Source organism: Equus caballus, chromosome 3 (assembly GCF_041296265.1).
Source record: "Equus caballus isolate H_3958 breed thoroughbred chromosome 3, TB-T2T, whole genome shotgun sequence".
Taxonomy (NCBI): Eukaryota; Metazoa; Chordata; class Mammalia; order Perissodactyla; family Equidae; genus Equus; species Equus caballus.
The window spans coordinates 81,849,048-81,860,548 of record NC_091686.1 but is presented as its reverse complement, the minus strand read 5'-3'; positions in this window follow the sequence as shown (position 1 = coordinate 81,860,548).

Genomic DNA, 11,501 nt, shown 5'->3' with positions numbered 1-11,501 from the left:
TCAAATAAGTATTCTTAAATAAAGAAAATGCTTCCTCTGGGCATGATTAAGTTATACAGTTGACATGCTTGTCTTGCACGCCTTGCAAAATAGTGAGCTTTTAATGTCAAAGTAGTATGTGGGCTTTTGTCTCCAACTTTATTGTAATCTCTATGAAACTCAGAATGCTTTTATGTTCACTGCTTTATTCAAACACTGAAACAGCATCTGACCCTTAGGGCAAGTAGTTAATTGCCTGGTACGAGAAGTGTGTGTTTCTCCTTGATTTCCAATTAATTAATAGACAATGGTACTTTTACTGTAATTTTTAAATTCTAATAATGGAGAAGTCTGTTGGTTCATAGACAGACTAGGTTATTTTTCTGGATGCGTTAACAAGGCAGGGAGGGTCAACCCAAGTAGCAGGAAATAGGTAGTCTTGAGAAAGACACTGTTAAGAAACTATTTTGAGAAAGTTTCACACTTACAGAGAAGTTGCTGGAGTGGTACCTTGAAATCTAGTTTACCCTTCATTTGGATTCACCACTCACATTTGCCTTCCGTGTACTATATATGTAGTATTTGTGGAACCAGCAGAAGTGGTTTCAGGCATTCCCCTTCATCTCTGAATATTTCAGTTTTTGTTTCCTAAGGATAAGAGCATTCTCTTGCACAACCACTGTAGAAGTATCAAATGCAGGACTTCTAAGATTGGTGTAATTTAATATATAGTCCATGTGAGAATTGTGCAGATTTTTCGAAATGTCTTTATATTAACTTTTAACAATCTCCCTGCTCCTAATCACCCATTGCATTTAGTTGTCTCATCTCTTGAGTTTCCTTGAATTTGGAACAGTTTTTAGCTTTTGTCCTTCATAACATTAAGAGTTTGAAGAGTGCATGCCAGCTGTTTAAAGAATGGTCCATAATTTGGATCCTTCTAATTGTTTCCTCATGCTTCAATTCAGGTTAGGCATTTTGGCAGGAATACTAAATGCTGGTGTATTATATCAGAAGGCACATGATGTCATTTTATCCCATTGGTTGTGTTAACTTACTTGGTTAAGGTATTGTCCACCAGATTTCTCCACTGTAAACTTATTTTTTCCCTTTATGGTTAGTATTTTGTGGAAGGATATGTTGAAATTATCTTATTTCTCAACAAACTCAATGATTTTAGCATCTGTTGATTTTTGCTTGAATTAAGTATACCTTCTGTTAAGAAGAGTCTTCCTTCTCCCCATAGACCTAGGTTCTTGTTTCATTTATGTGTTAACTGACAGCCATTAGGCTTACCCCATTTCATGCAGTGGGGGGTGTGGGGGCTCCTTTTCTAGCTCCCTAAATGAGACTTATAGTCTGTTAATACATTGAAGGATTCTTATTTATGACCAAATACTTTGAAACTCAGATATCAAATTTCTTTCTGCTTAAGTCATAACAGTACTATAAAATTTATGAAAGCTTGATGGAATGTCTTAAGGGATAAACTGCAAATGGAAATTTACCAGTGGTCAAGATAATACCACCAAAATGGGCAATTTTAGAGAACAAATATCTAATTTTTACTGATTCTGAAATATCACACCTTTCGTTTCTTTTGTGTGTGTGTGTGCTCTAATTACTTCTTTTTTGAGGAAGATTAGCCCTGAGCTAATATCTGCCGCCAATCCTCCTGTTTTTTTGCTGAGGAAGATTAGCCCTGAGCTAACATCCATGGCCATCTTTCTCTACTTTATAAGTGGGACGCCTGCTACAGCATGGCTCGACAAGCGGTGTGTAGGTCTGCACCCGGGATCTGAACTAGCCAACCCCAGGCTGCCAAAGTGGAGTGTGCAAACCTAACCATTGCGCCATTGGCCTGGCCCTAATTATATTTTAAAAATCATATAATGCACACCCAACTACATTCTCATGAAATTGAAACACGTTAAAATCCACCTTGACTAGCTGTCTTCATACTAACTCTTAATCTCATTTGTTTCCTCTCCAGAATTACCTACTGTGTATGATTTACTGTTAACTCTATCTACATATATATATGCATATTGAAATGCTTCATTTCTACCTTTTTTGCATAAATGTGATTATTGATGTTATGCAATTTGCAGAATTTGTAGATATTTGTCAGGAGTTAAAGACCTATAGTGTGCCATATGGATGGATTATGGTTTACTTACTTTAATATCTAGTTCTCTGACATCCTTATTGCCCAAATTGCTTGGCAATCTGGAAGTATTTTGAGAGTGCAAACCATGTGAAATGAGTGGTTCAGAGGACTCTTAATTTCTTACAAACTTATAAGTTATGTTTATGCTTGTGTTCTTAAGATAGAACTTCCTTCAGATTTGCTAATAGTAATCAAGTCTTATACTCTTTATGTTAAAAATTATTTTACGCAGATACATATATTCGGAATGTTTAAGTTAGTGTTGCTTAAAATAACAGAATGACCAATAACATGTCCAACACATAACGTTCAGCATAGCTGTGGTAGAGGAATAGCACCTTGACACTCAACTAACATTACTGAGGTGAATGAATTAGCCATTCAATGGTATGTTAATGAATTACAATTTAATAAGGCAGAGCCCTACCTGAGCATAAGCTACAGCCATAGCTGGAATTTGGCTATGTCTTTGGTGGACCAACATGGAGAGACCAACAGGAGTCTTACTTGCATGAAAGAATGAAGACTTTTCTGATGAGATACAGCTCATCTTAAAGATATCGAGAATAAGGCAGGCTGGTTTGCCCAGTAGCAAGCATGGGGCCTTGCAGTTAGCGGTAGCAGAGGTAACCATGGTGACTGCAGTACCCAGAGATCAGAGAAAGGCAAGGGCAGGAATCATACGAGCAGCATGGGAAGTGTTGAGCCTCTTTGGTAGGGACATTAATAAACACGATTATTCCGCTGGTCAGTAGTGGCAGCAGTGGAGTGGTGAGACATTGCATGCTCTGTGCGCTGTGCACACAAGTATGAAATTCCATTAAAGGGAGCCGTTCTTGGAGAGGAAGAAAATGGCTGATTTCATGTATGAGCAGGCAGGCCTTATTCATGGTCCATGTGAGACAACCTTGGGGACACCTGGAAATAATCGGGCAATATTTTGCCTGGGACTGGAGATCCTGCGTTAGCATCTCGGAGTAATGTGTTTATCAGTACCAAGCGTCTGTGCCACACTGCCTTTCTGGTTGTTAAGTGAAGAATGTTATATGGGGAAATGGAGGCTATAATAAATCAAAGGAGCAGTTAGGAGTGGTGGTCAAAAGGATTTCAGCCTAATCTGAATGTTTTCAATTTACAGCATTAATACATTATCACGATGTAGAGGGAACTCTTTACATAGGCTTCCCTGTATCATAGTATCTAACCCTTATGTTACTAAAGACCATAGAACGTTTACCAGCAGCAGTTAGCTTAATTTCACCTTTTTGAGATAAAAGTAAACTAGGATTTAACAATTGTGCCCTGATTCTACTTATGCCCAGATCTGAGATAGCATAAGCTGGCATTTTTAGATAAGCCACTATATTCATTATGTGGGTAGCTATTTGAAAACATAAGAACATGTCATAATTTAAAGTTAAGAACTGGATTTATTTGAAAATGCGCTTGGTTCCTGGGCCCTGTGAGCCTGCTGTGTTTTAGGCCTTGATATCTCTCCCATCTGATCCATGTATTAGAATATTACTTGTGTTGTAGCCACTTCCAGTAGGCGCAAGTCTCCTAGTCTCCCAGAATCAATAGGGACCAGTGGAAACAGAGTAACACGCTCTCTTATTCTGGAGAGCAGAAAGCAGTGAGAGTGACGAATGTCCCTGAGTTGGGGTTCTATCCGCTTGCTTGGTGTCCGCCAGACACTATGTGCTACATTCCACTTAATTGAAAAAATTTTTTAACCTTTTTTTTTTTTTGAGGAAGATTAGCCCTGAGCTAACTACTGCCAGTCCTCCTCTTTTTGCTGAGGAAGCCTGGCCCTGAGCTAACATCCATGCCCATCTTCCTCTACTTTATACGTGGGACGCCTACCACAGCATGGTGTGCCAAGTGGTGCCATGTCTGCACCTGGGATCTGAACTGGCGAAACCCGGGCCGCCGAGAAGCGGAACGTGTGAACTTAACTGCTGCGCTACTAGGCTGGCCCCTAAGCTAATACTTTATCAAGTCTCTAGATAGGGGCTGGCCCTGTGGCTGAGTGATTAAGTTCCTGTTCCCAGGGTTTCACCGGTTCAGATCCTGGGTGTGGACCTAGCACCGCTCATCAAACCATGCTGCGATGGCGTCCCACAGCACAACCAGAAGGACCTACAACTAGAATATACAACTATGTACTGAGGGCGCTTTGGAGAGAAGAAAAAAAAAAAAGATTGGCAACAGATGTTAGCTCAGGTGCCAATCTTTAAAAAAAGAAAAAAGAAAAGAAAAAGTCTCTAGATACTCTGGTGTAAAGTTCTGGTAAAACATTGATTTGACGGCTGGTTTAGGAGCAAGTGGGACTGCCTATATGATTCCCCCTACTCCTCACTCTCTAATCCAGTCTAAGCCTGGGCCCAGTGTGCTCTCGCAGGACTGGAATGGGCATAGGGAGGGGAGGGATGGAGATCAAGAAATGCTGGTAGGTGGCCAATGCTAAAGGGTTCTGAAATCACTTCCAACTCCATGTCATTCCACCCCTCTTCCTGGTTGTGAAACCAGGAAAAGAAGAGTTTCTTGGGCCTCAGGATCTTCAGCTTGGATTCTGCCTCAAACTCCCATCCTTTTTTCCTTCTTGGAGAGTAATGAGATACTATTCTGAGATATACAGGTCTTTCATTTCTGTGTTCTTATTACCTTCCTCAGCATAGAGACTTCACGATAGCTTTCTGCTAGTCTAAGTGCTCCTTGGGGGTGGGTAGGAATGGGAGTGGAGATAGCCCAGATTTGAATATGAATGGATTTCTTTTCATTTAAATTTTAAAAAGTAATACATGGACAGTTAAAATATTCCTAAAAGATTTATAATTAAATCGAAATTTCCAGGGCCCACTCTGCTTCGGCAGCCCAGGGTTTGGATCCTGGGCGTGGATGTGACACTGCTCATCAGGCCACGTTGTGTTAGCGTCCCACATGCCACAACTAGAAGGACCTATAACTAAAAAAATACCCAATATATATATATACACAACTGTACTGGGGGGATTTGGGGAGAAAAAAGAAGAAAAAATTGAAATTTCAGAGCCTCTCCCTCTCTCCTTTCCTCAGTCACATAGCTGCTATGTGTATCTGACTCCTGAGGTAAATTTAAGTTAGCATCTCATTTCTTATTTGATAAATATACAGTGGATTCTCTTCATATAGGTCCTTAGAACAGACAGCACGTTATATAGCATTTTCCTCAAGGTGATGATCACCCTAAAACCTTGTGGTGCATAAAAATGGCCAGAAAGTCTTCACAACCCTTTCAGTCAGCCTGACTGTGCTGCCACCCCAACTTGCGTTGGCCAATAGAATGCAGCAGAGTGACGCGTGACTTCTGAGCTTCGGCCTATAGAGGCCTTGCAACTTCTACTCTCACGCTTTTTCTGAACAACCCTGAAATAGCCTACTTGAGGGTGACCCCCAAGGTAGAGAGAATGACCAATGGAGAAAGGCCCAAGTTCCCCAGCTGGTACAGCCATTCAGGCTGAAGCTCCTGGCACACAGTGAGGTCTGCAAAAGCATGTTCCCATAGAGCAGAAGCACCACTGCAATGAGCCCAGATTACACTGCCAAACTGAGAAATAAGAGCAAATAAATGCTCATTTAAGGCTACTAAATTTTGGGGTGGTTTGTTACTCAGCAATAGATATGGATACAAGCCTAATTGTGCTCTCAATCTAGTTAATAAAAAAGAAGTATTTCCAATTAACAGTTGAGCAACTGTACCCAGAAGTGACGTATCCCATGCCAAACGGGGGAGTTAATGGGTAAAATGGGATTGCTAGGCATTGTTTTCCTTTGTTGGAGGGTCTCATCCAAGTTCCCATGCTGAAAATACTAACACATTTCTCAGAATGAGCTTTACATAATAGCTTTATTTGGCCAGTGAAAAAGACATTTTCTTTACCTAGTGCTTCAATACAATACATCTTTTATCTGGCATTTTAAAGGAAAGTAGTCCCCATTTCTGTAATTTTCTTTCCTGTTGAGTATTTAACCATAGAGTTTAAAGTCAAAGACAGGAAAAAGATAAATCTTTTTAGGCCAGATGTTAAATGCTGAGAAAAACTGGAGATAATAGAAAGCTTTAATTAGGCAACCAGGATCCCCTTTTAGTGAAAGTCAGTTAAGACGTAAAAAGGAACAGGAAACAGGATGAGTGCTACACAAGTAGAAAAGGCAAGACCTTTTAAACAAGTTCAGGGCCAAATTAACTTGGTTTTCGAAGCTATTTGGTTCGTGAGTAAATAGGGACCACCAGTTCTTCTAATTCTATCTCACTAGCAGGGCCAGGATGAAAAATCAGTTTCTTTCCGTTGACAGTTGAATGGTGTAATTCTTTGGATGTTTGCATTCCAAATTTCCTGTGTATCTAATTTACTATTTTCTTTCTTTCTTTCTTTTTTGTGAGGAAGATTGGTCCTCAGCTAACATCTGTGCCAATCTTCCTCTACTTTTTGTATGTGGGACACTGCCACAGCATGGTTTGATGAGTGGTGTGTAGGTTCAAACCCAGGATCCGAACCCTCCAACCCTGTGTTGGTAAAGTGGAGCAGGTGAACTTACCCTTACTATGCCACTGGGCCGGCCCATAATTTACTATTTTCTCAATCAGAATTGTGGGTCAGGATCTCCACGCATGCTGTGATCTGTCCGTGGTACTTGGCAAAGCTCACTAGCAATGTGAAAAGATTCCCAGCCAGCCATGAAAGCACAGTCGATTTAAAGCTGTCTGACCTGGTAAAACAGCACAGAAATCACACTGGGACTTTTGTTTAGGTTTGGGCAGCATTGCTGACATAAGACACACACACACACTCACAGTCAATCTCTGAGAAACATTCTCAGGGTGGAATTATATATGGTAGAATTCAAAGGAAGCTAGAAAGAGAATTAAGTGGCAGTGACATAGTTTCCAAGGAAACTGTGTCATTACCTTTGGAGGTCTTCCAAGTGGGTTACCTGTCTTGTCTGAGATAACATTTCCCTCCTAAGGTTGAAAGGTTCTCACCTTTAGACTTGTGATGGGTTCCAGTATGTAGAGGAAGTATTGTGTAGTGGTTAAAAACATGGGTGCTGATGGGACTGCTCTGTATCCTGGGTATAGGTCATTAAATGAACCTATACAAATATTAAAATCATAGTACATTGAAAGGGAAACGAGTCAGTTTTGCTATATAATTTTAAAAACCCACATGGGTGCCTGAGCTGGACTGCTTGGGTTTGTTTGAATCACAGCTCCGTCACTTATTAGTTGTGTGACCCTGGACAAGTTACTTGTGCCTCAGTTTCCTCATTTGTAAATGCAGGTAATAATAGTACTTCCAGCATGGGGTTGTTGTAAGGATTCAGTTAATACATGTAAAGCTCTTAAAACAGTGCTTGGATCACTGTACTGTATGTGGTATGTAAGAGCTAGCTACTATTATTATTGTAAGGATGCAAAGGAATCAAAAGAAGATATATGGGCTGTCGTATGATTATAGGAACTATAAGTAGTCTGAAATACAACTTCGGTGAGGTACTGCCTTTATGTAAAGAAGGAAGAAACCCTAGAAAAGTATAAACTAAGCAAATTTAAGTCTCCCCTGTTGCTGTTTTTAAGGGACAGCAAAAACTAAACAAAAAAATCCCCTTATTCTCCTAATTCATTCATTCATACATTGAATGCCTGCTGTTTTCCAGGACTTACTGAAAAGTGAGAAATGATCTTGGCAGTCTTCACTTCCCAAATCACCTGATGAAGTGTTCTCTAGCATGTGTGTCTTTTTTCATGGCCCCAGTTTTCTCAGATTTACTGCAGCGACTGGCCAGAGGTACTGACAATATCTGTGATTAAGCATCATATGTATTGCATTTAGCAATGAGAATATTAAGACCAAATAAATTCTCCCACTAGGTTAACTACCCAGAAGGTAAATTCTGAGAATTATTTGGGAAGTAAAAGGAAGCTTTTGAAAAACAGGAACCTGGGAGGGGTCCAAGCTGTGAGTGTTTTAAGGAAGATCTAGACATACTCAGGAATATTCAGATCATGAGACTCCTGTACTAAATGAGACAATGCTGCTCTTTGACATGAAGGGGAAAAGTGAGGCATCGTTCCTATCTGATGTTAAAATATAAATCATGAACCATTCCCCTCCCACTACAGGGCATTAATGGGGCAGACAACATGACAGAGAGACATTATGAGTAGGCAGAGGTGCCATCTATTTGATTCACATGAGTCTGAAGTCTTGTTTTTTATGTTTAAGCATTACTCTTTGACAGTTTGAGAGAAAACAATCCCCCTGGGAGGAGGAAAGCAGCCAAGAGAAAATAGAACAGTCTGAGAAAGAATGGAAATGATTCTATTGCTCCACGAGACAGAGCCAAGTGGGAGCGAAGCCAGGGTAAATTATCAAGGCTGTCTACGAAACAGCTCGCCTCAGCTGGGGCGCTGGGTGCCTACTCAGTGAAGCAGTAACAGCTCTGCCATGGCTGACACAGCTGGAGCTCCAAGTCAGCCATGTGCAGGAAAGTGGCCTTGATCTCCATTTTGTAAGAAGTGTCTGCATGAGCGAGAAACACAAGCACACAAGATGTATCTGTACTCCACTTCTCCTTGGTTGTCATGGGAAGTGAGTGTTGCAAGTAACATAAACAAATTTAGACTTTGGGGAACTATACAGTAAAGCCCTGCTGATTGGTAGGGCTTGCCATTTATGGTGATTAAAAATACAAATGTATTAAACCTCACTTTGTCTCAGTTAACTTTTAAAAAGATGCTGCTGTTTTTAAGAGGGGGAAAAAGATAAGGTTTAGGGGCCAGCCTGGTGGTGCAGCGGTTAAGTTCGCATGTTCCGCTTCTCAGCGGCCCAGGGTTTGCTGTTTCGGATCCCAGGTGCGGACATGGCACCGCTTGGCAAAAGCCATGCTGTGGTAGGCGTCCCACGTATAAAGTAGAGGAAGCTGGGCATGGATGTTAGCTCAGGGCCAGTCTTCCTCAGCAAAAAGAGGAGGATTGGCAGTAGTTAGCTCAGGGCTAATCTTCCTCAAAAAACAAAACAAAACTTCGAGTTTAATGTCACATAGAAGTCAAAAAGCCCTTTGATGGCACATTTTACTTCTTCTAGGTGTCACGAGTACAAAAGAGGTGACATGCTGAACACAAGGCTGCAGAGCCAAGTAAATGATCTAGTATAAACTTGCTTCATTGTTTTCTTACCACTCAAAAACAACCTCTGTCCAGTGGAAGTGACACTTTACCATTAATTTCTCCTCTTCACTAATTCCTGCATGCTATCATGGTGTAAATGGTTATTGATTCAAGGGAAGTCTTCACACTTAGATTCATGGATTAAGACGTATCAGTAAACTGACTACAGCTCAGAAACCAAGACGGTATCAGAACTTCCTTAAAGGAAAATCCACTGTGGAGCAGTTGAATAGGCCAGCAGTGATCCTGGGCTGCACGAGGGTGGCAGAATATGGAGGAAATTAACACCAGATCCTAGCAGAAGTCCTTGACTGTGTAGGCGCGGAGCATCTTTTGTGTCTGAGGTATGGTAACCCCCATTGCCTGGCTTTCCTGTCTGTTTTTGCAGAGAATCATAAAAGGTTAGAACTGAGAAAAATCCAGTCATTCCCTCATTTTATAGGTGAGAAAATGAAGACCCAAAGAGATTAACTAATCTAACAGGGAAACTGACTGACTTAGTAAACTGCACTGTTTGAAACTCCCAGCAAGGCACCTTGGAACATTTTTAGATATGCCTCAGCCAGGCTTTATGAAACCGGTGAATTTTAGAAGTAAAAGGGACTTGAGAATATAAATTATGAACATTTAAAGAGTTTTTGCTAGTTGAGAGGCGTAAAAGCCTAGAGAGAAGATAAGGAGGGAGAAATGTTATGCCTCTAAAATACATACCCATAAGTTATCAGGGTAATGACAGCATCTGTTTTTAGGTTCTGTATTTCTCCACAATTGCCAGGTTCTCCATATTTTCTTCATTCTATCTAAAGATTCATGGATATGCTCCAAAATCACCATGAACAGTAGATAGATATGTAATGGCTACAATTTTAACTTGTAAAATTAATGGTATTTCATTCTCTACAAAACAAAAGACTAGAAATCAACCACCAATCAATTTTCTCAACTTGGGAAGCTACCGCCCTCTAGAGGGTGGGTTTGGGAAAGTCAGGGGTACTTTTTCGTTGTCACAATGACAGATGGGGCAGAGGGAGTTGCTACTGGCATTTAGTATCTGGGGATGAGGGATGCCTGATATATTGAAATGCAGTTTTACACATAAAGAACCCTACCTTCCCAAGATGCCAATAGTACTCACTTCGAAACATGATGAAAGTGAGATCTACAAAGTTTGTACCAGTTACCTCTTGAAATATTAACCATTTATTCTAAGATGACTTAGTGAGAAGGGGGCTAGAGGGTACACATTGACAGCATGGGTCTGTGTATTAGGAAGTTCATGGACCTGACTGCATTTTAGGCCAGCTTATCCCACTAGCATTTATCTCAACACTGGGATCTGGGACTTGATGTGCCAATTGTTCATTGTACACAGCTATAGTGCTTACTCAACTAGGAATAGCAGAAGGTAAAGACTTCTGATTGACATATGTTATGCAGTGTGTACAGGCAAAAGTTGATAAACTGGTTAAATGCTCTGATAGTTGCAGAATAGACTCTGGATACCAAAAAGATAGAACTTGAATCTTTTTTTTGAGGAAAATCAGCCCTGAGCTAACTACTGCCAATCTTCCTCTTTTTGCTGAGGAAGACTGGCCCTGAGGTAACATCCATGCCCATCTTCCTCTATTTTATATGTGGGACGCCTACCACAGCATGGTCTGCCAAGCAGTGCCGTGTCTGCACCCGGGATCCAAACCGGTGAACCCTGGGCCGCCAAGAAGTGGAATGTGCAAATTTAACTGCTGCGCCACTGGGCTGGCCCCTTGAATCCTTCTTATCTAAGATTTTCAGGTACTTTTATTTTTTTAAATTTTTTAATTTTTATTTTTTTGAGGAAGATTAGCCCTGAGCTAACATCTGCTGCCAATCCCCCTCTTTTTGCTGAGGAAGACTGGCCCTGAACTAACATCCATGCCCATGTTCCTCTACTTTATATGTGGGACGCCTACCACAGGACGGCTTGACAAGTGGTGCCATGTCTGCACCCGAGATCCGAACTGGTGAACCCTGGGCCACCAAAGCAGAATGTGCAAACTTAACCACTGTGCCATCAGGCCGGCCCCTTCAGGTACTTTTAGATCACGTAAGGTAAACTTCTACTTGTTCTGCAGTGTCCATTCTCCCCTTCTTCCCTTAAGTAAG